The sequence below is a fragment of the Cupressus sempervirens genome, chromosome 7 (genome assembly GCF_028749045.1).
Source record: "Cupressus sempervirens isolate cs-2001-9-10 chromosome 7, ASM2874904v1, whole genome shotgun sequence".
Classification (NCBI taxonomy): Eukaryota; Viridiplantae; Streptophyta; class Pinopsida; order Cupressales; family Cupressaceae; genus Cupressus; species Cupressus sempervirens.
In genome coordinates, this window is record NC_143124.1 from 25,823,023 (window position 1) to 25,830,204 (window position 7,182).

At 39.1% G+C, this 7,182-nt stretch overlaps 1 pseudogene across 1 annotated transcript; it reads left to right on the plus strand.

The window, feature by feature from the left end:
* Positions 1–803: 803 nt before the first annotated feature.
* LOC149545248 (disease resistance protein Roq1-like) lies at positions 804–6,451 on the plus strand (annotated as a pseudogene). Its single transcript, XR_016353546.1, has 6 exons — positions 804–1,563; positions 1,687–2,855; positions 2,955–3,239; positions 3,445–3,656; positions 4,629–5,702; positions 5,913–6,451. The product of XR_016353546.1 is annotated as a disease resistance protein Roq1-like (transcript).
* Positions 6,452–7,182: the final 731 nt, after the last annotated feature.

Consider the following 7,182-nt stretch of genomic DNA (forward strand, 5'->3'; position numbering starts at 1 on the left):
TCGAGATGGGCATTGGACTCCTCCTCCCTATGGAGTTCTGAAAATTAACACTGATGGTTCTTCCCGGGGGAATCCAGGCCCTGCTGGTATTGGGGGAGTGGCTCGTTGTAGTTCTAGTGATGTTAAATTTTTTTTCTCGGTTCATAAGGGTCATTTCACTAACAATCTCATGGAAGCTTGGGCTATTTTATATGCTGTCGAACAGTGTTGCTTGCGGGGATGGAGTAAGATTATCTGTGAGTCTGATTCCCAGGTGGTGGTGAACTTGCTTTCTTCGCAAGAGCTTGAGGATGTTAGTTGGCAGCTGGCCACTGTTGTTAATCAGATTATTCTCTTCTCTACCTCTTTTCAATTCATTAGGTTCATGTATATTCCTTGTAAATGGAACAGAGTTGCTGATTGTTTAGCCAAATGGGCTTCTAGTCATGATCCGGGTTGGAATATTATTGATCGAAGGCAACTTTCCTCTGAGATGGTGCGAGAATTTGATGATCTTGTTGCTCGGAATCAAGCTCCTTGTTGAGCTCTCCCTGTTGTATTCCTTTCTATCTTAATAAAATTTTACCCCTCTATTTCCAAAAATTTATGGCAATTAAATTCCCTGACTGGAGTTGGTGACCATACTGGCAAAACAGTCATCCTCATCGGCGCTCATCCTCATCCGGCACGATCATGGCCATGGTAGTTGGGCGCGGCGGGCATCCATCCATCCCGAACGATGGGGCTGGATAGCCAACGCCATAAAAACATAGGCAATCCTGAAATTCTCCGTTCACTTATCTTTCCTTGTCTTTTGGAGGAAGGAGGGTTGAATAGAACGGTCTCTGTCTTTTCCTCGACATTTTCCCACTTATTTCTAGCAGGAAGCAAACAGGGAAAGCTTACCCTCATTTCCCAATCCCTTTCTCCAAGGAGAATGCAGGGTAATCTGTTTATATGCAGGCCCTCATCTTTTCCTGTTCACCCCCATTTTCCTTCGAATCATATCCGTCGTCTGCCAGATTTTCTTAGCTCTGCGTTTCATCCCCCTCTCATTGCATTTATGGCTTCTACATCTTCATCACACCAGCAAGATGCTTTCTCTGGAATTGAACCTCCCAACAAAAGGAGGAGAATAGAAGAATCTTCTAGAGTGTTTGATGTGTTCCTCAACCACGGAGGCCCCGATGTCAAAGAAACTCTGGCTAATCAGCTCTACAAGTTCCTTAGGGATCTAGAGATAAAGGCATTTCTTGATTCAGAAGAGAAAGAGCTCAGAGAGTCATTTCCCTCAACCATTGAGACATCCATTCACTCTGCAAAGGTACACATTGCCATCTTTTCCCCAAGGTATGCAGAGTCACCTTGGTGTCTGGCTGAGCTTGTTCTCATGTTACAAAGTCAGAGCAAAATTATCCCCGTGTTTTATGAAGTGAAGCCCTCTGATCTCCGCTACATAGAAAGTGGAGCATACGTTGATGCATTCCTTCAATATCAGAAGAAAGGAAGGTATCTTAACAAGATTGAGGAGTGAAAGAAAGCACTTCAACATGTTTCATATACTGCAGGCCACGAATTCAAAGAGTAAGCTTTCTGCACGCTTCCAATTTACTTAGCAAATCTATTTGTATATATTCTCTTGTAACAAAACAGGTTAAGCGAAATTAGCAGAATTGTGTCCTCATCAAATTCCCCTTTTTCTTGCAGTTCCGGTGACTGCAAAGACATAGTGTCCGCTGTGGAAAAAGAAGTACACAGGAAAAAACCTGTAACAGTTGCCAAATATCCAGTCGGACTTGATAAGCTCGTAAAAGGGTTTGAAAGGCGGTGCCTTGATGATCTTGTTCAAGACTTTGAAAGTCAGTGTGGAGTGAAGAAAGCAGCAAAAGGGAGAGCTAATGTTGTTGCCATTTTCGGTATGGGTGGGGTAGGGAAGACAACTCTCTCCTTAGAATTATTCAACCAGAAGATATCAAAATATACCAGATCAAGCTTTCTGTATGACGTGCGGGAAGCCTATGCCTGGGGTACTTTACCTTTATTGCAAAGCCAGCTCGTCAAAGATATATTTTCAGAAGGTAATCGCAGTTTTCCAAGTAATAAGGAAGGGACTCCCTATCTGAGAGATCTCTTGGAGAGGAGGAGCTCATTGAGTTTCCTAATTGTTTTAGATGACATTGATCATGTAGAACAGTTAGATGCCCTGTTACCTATGGACATATTGAACAAGCATGGTAATAATAATCATCTGGTAATTATTAGAACCAGAGATGTAGGGGTTCTTGTAAGTGCGGGAATTGATATTGCTTATCATTTAAGAGGATTGGATAGAGAAGATGGGAGAGAATTGTTTTGTTTGCACGCTTTCAACCGACCCCAACCGGATGAACGAGGTTTTAGTTGAGGGCTTCGCTATTATGTGTGGGGGCTTACCTCTGTCCCTTATAGTTCTGAGTCGACATGTTTCTGGCAGACCACAATGGTATTGGCAGGACGAATTGGAAAAAGTCAGAAAGGCACTTTCTGGAGATGTAAAGAAGAGCTTGAAGCTAAACTTTGATGCATTAGATAACGAAGAAAAACAGATTTTCATGGATATAGCTTGCTTTTACATTGACATGTCTTTTACCAAGGCCATGACTATATGGGAGGGATCTGGATGGAGACCTCGTCATGCATTGGAAACACTAAAAGAGAAATGTCTCGTCGAGGAAATGGAACTAGGCCATCTGAATCGGGTACTGGAAAAGTGGGAATCTATCCGCAACCGGTCTGTTTTGAGAATGCATGACCACCTTCGGGACTTAGGAAGAGAAATGGCAGATGAACTGAAGCATCCTCGCCGTCTGTGGAATCCCAAACATCTTCAATCTTTGGTATGCTTGCCTTCCCACTGTACTTGCATTTTTTTATCGACATTTAAATCCAAAAACTCTCGCTACCACACAAATGTAATCCACATACTGTGAATGCAGGAATCAAAGGGATTTCAAAACTTCCTGACACAAAGCAAAGGTAGATGTTTTCATTCCTTTTTAGACAAATCTATGGGCTGTGAAGTTAAATACATTTTAGGGGAACCGGAAGATAGTTCTGAGAGTTCTCTGCAATGGCTTCAACTTGAGTACCAGAGTCAGAGTCTACCTGACCTTAATTTAGACATTGAAATAAGCCTGCCTTCGTGGATTCCTCTTCAAAAGTTGCAGTGCTTAAGAATCAGCAATGGGTGTTTCCGAAAATTGTGGGAGAGCAATGTGCAGGTATTTATTCTTTTGCCATCATGTTAATTAAAAATTGAAATACAACGACTATGATATTTTTAAATTAATAATTACAGTAAATGAGACATTTTGGTTGCGTCGTAGACAAGACAATAGTAGAACAGTAGATGCACATTATGTTATAGTAGTTTCCTGACTATTGTTTACACCCGAAAGTTTAAAACAAGTATATTTTGAATAATAGGTACCTTCCCATTTGAAAGAGCTTCAGGTTCAAAGCACCTTTGTGGAAGAGTTTCCAGATTTTTTAGGAAAATTAAATAACTTGAAAAAGTTAGTTTTTGCATGCTAAGGACATCCAAACAGATATTTGGTCTTTGTTTGAACCGCTCAGAATGAATGTCCGTAGTTTAAAGATAAGGGACAAGGTTTTAATTGGAGACCTGGCTTACAATGATACTATAGACAGGACTAATTTTAATTCTTTAGTTATCTATGATTACAAACGGCTTTGGAAAGGGGAAGTGGTTTTGAATAATGAGGGAACAGTAATGAGTAAGGTCGAAGATCTAGAGATTCACGGCTGTAGACTTGTAATGAAGATTTTAATTAACGGAAGTTGCTGTCAGCGCCTGCAATCTCTCAAACTATCTGAAATGAAAAATCTTGTTCAAGTGGATTTATCAAGGATAGAAACATTGAAAACTCTTGAGATAAACGGTTGTGAAAACTTTATGGAATTAAAGATTAGCAAATGTCTGGAGGTTGAAGAGCTTCCATATCTGAGCTGCTTGGAAAAAATTACTATTGAAAACTGTAATTATGTGAAAAGTGTGTTGGGGCAGTCAAGTCTCCGAAAGCTTGTTGAGTAAAATATTATTCAATGTCTAGGGTTTGAGGAGTTAAACCTGGCACATCTGAGCTGCTTGGAAAAACTTACCCTTGAAAGCTGTCATCATTTGAAAAGAGTCTTAGGCATATATAATCTTGCAAAGCTAGTAGAATTGAAGATTTCTGATTGTGGTATGCTGGAGTTTGAGTACTTGCGTTTCAGCGGCATGAAGTATCTGGAAGGGGTAACAGTTGATGGATATGCGAGGATGGAACATTTTGAGTTGGATAGCTGTGAAAAATTGAGAGAAATAAAGTTTCCTAGTAAAATTGTTGTAAAATTAAGCATTCGTTACTGTGCACAGCTTGAGAAGTTTCCAAATCTAACAGGTCCAAGTTGCTTGAAGAGGATTATAATTGATGGTTGTGGGAATTTAAAATATATTAACCTGGATGGTCTTGAAAATTTGGAAAGTGTTTCAGGTAACTTGTAGCTTAGACAGATGAACATTATTAAGTGTCCTGTGCTGGAGGAGTTGCCATGTCTTGACAAAATGTGTTGCTTGGAACAAATTAAAATTGACTCTTGTGAAAAGATACAACACATCATCCTGCCAACATCGCTCATCAAGTTGGATGTCCAAAATTGTAGAGTTTTGCAAAGAGTAGCAGCAGCTGGCGATCTTACAGAGCTTACACAGCTGATTATCAACCAGTGCCCTGCATTTGAGGAGTTGCCAAGCTTTGCCAGAGTGACTGACTTGGCGGAATTTGAAATTGACTTTATTGAGGAGCTACAGAAAATTACTTTACCAACAGGATGCGTCAGTCTCAATATAAAAGGATGTGGGGATTTGCATAGAAAAGAAGGAATCCTAATTCGTACAGGGCATATAGAGCTGTACATTACTGAGTGTCCTAAGCTTGATTTGCGGCGTCTCTGCAGCCTGAGCTGCTTGGAGGAAATTGTGATCTTGTCTTGTGAGACGCTGCAGAACATCACGCTGCTCAAAACACTCTTCAAATTGGATGTACGAAATTGCACTGATTTGCAAAGAATAGAAGGAACTGGTGATCTTAAAAGGCTAGTTATTAGACAGTGCCCTGCGCTTGAGGAGTTGCCAAGTCCCTCCAAAACTGAATTGCGTGGAGGCAATCGAGATCGAGGCTTGTGAGAAGCTGCAGAACATTACGCTGCCCACAACACTCACCAGTCTGTCTGTATACGGATGTACAGTTTTGCAAGGAATAGCAGGAATTGCCGATCTTACAGAGCTTACACGGCTGTGCATTGTTGACTGTCCAAAGCTTCAGGAGTTGCCTCTTTCCAGGCTGAACTGCTTGGAGGAAACTAGGATCTCGTCTTGTGAAGAGCTGTAGAACATTACGCTGCCCACAACACTCGTCAGGCTGTCTGTCAGAGGATGCAGAGTTTTGCATAGAGTAGCAGGACTCCCTGAAGTTACCAAGCTTACACAGCTTTGCATTGCGGAGTGTCCTGCGCTTGAGTTGCCTTTTCTGGGCAGACTGATCTTCTTAGAGCAAATTGAGATCGACTCTTGTAAGAATCTACAGAACATATCAGTAGTTGAAGAGTTACATGTACCAGAATATACGACACTGACTTATTGCAGCTATGCTGTAACACGGTATTTCATCGATAGGTGGAAGGTAATGATTTAACATTCTCCTTTTCTAACCGACAGTCATAAATAACATTTTTCTACAAAAGCGTGTTTCCTATTTCATTATTGACCTTCAGCTTTGTTTTGTATTTTGCTGTTATATATAGTTTATATTTTGCCAAGTAATGTTTTGAGTGATCTGTAAATGGAGAGAGTTTACCCTGTTTGAACTATGATTATTTTGTATTTATTTCAGAGTTTGCTGAAGTGTACGTGTCTGATTGGTAAAGCAGTGGATGGAGCGGAGTCTTCTTTAACTGAGCATCTGTTTTCTGATCCTAATATTGCCGTCGACGGAGTCACTGATATAATTTCTGAGAATCTTTCTCGCCAACCATTAGGATTGGGTGCAGTTATTGTCTGTTTTGTGGTTGTGATCAATAGCTCTACTTTGGCAGAGGATATAAATAAAGATAATTCCTACAGGGGCTATGACTTAAAGATGCGTCAAGGAGAATCAATAGTTGCAGTGGCAGAATATTATGATTCCCGGGACTATGAAATTTTGCAATTTTCAACTAGTTTGATGGAGTACGACGGAATACTAAAGGAGGGGTTTCGGGTATAAGAGTGGAAATGTCTGCCTGTATTGCGCACAATTGTGGATAGGCTGTATGACAGCGAATGAATAGTTAGGGGGATTGATTAAATTAATTTCATTATTAGTTTTTTTCTTAATTTTAAAATATAAATATTAAATTAAAATAAAATTCATTATGTTTCAATTTTAATAAATAGTTTTTGCCTGGAAATTTTATTTTATAACATTTATATTTATTTGAGTAATCTTTACTAGATAGATGAACATAAACATACACATATTTGGTGTAGATAAAATTTATATACACTTGTGTTAAAGAAGTAGAAAGATACAAATTACAGCTTTGTGAATGAACAAGAATTATAGGTGATTAGAACAAATTTGGCAACTACGTTTGAGAAAAGATGATTTCTACCTTTCATAAGAAGCTCTTCCAATGTAGCTCCTTCATTTGAAGGTATATCTCAAAATGTATTATTATTAAAAACTTGTCTTTGTTTGAAGGGGATATTGAAACAAAAGTTTTAAACAAAATAAAATTTAAAGCTCTCAAACATTGACAAAATAAATATCCTTTAAAAACAACAAAGCTAGGACCCTCTAGAGAGGACTCGCTCAAGATAACCTCCACTTAAAGCTAAAGACCACTGCTAGAAGCATCACCCAACTTGTTGCCACATCCAAGCAAAACTCGTGTAGTATTTTTTTCTTTCTTATTGCAATTTTTTTATTATATGTTGGGAAAAAAATTGTAAAAAACCTTGTTTGCATTTTTTGTATTGTATGCTGAATTTTTTTTTTGTTACAAACTCTCATTTGCATCATTCCAACATCCATAATTTTGCATCATTTTTATCCTTATTGCATAGTCTTTTATAATTAGCCAATACACCATTTCATCATAAGCCAAAATGGCCTAATCTTG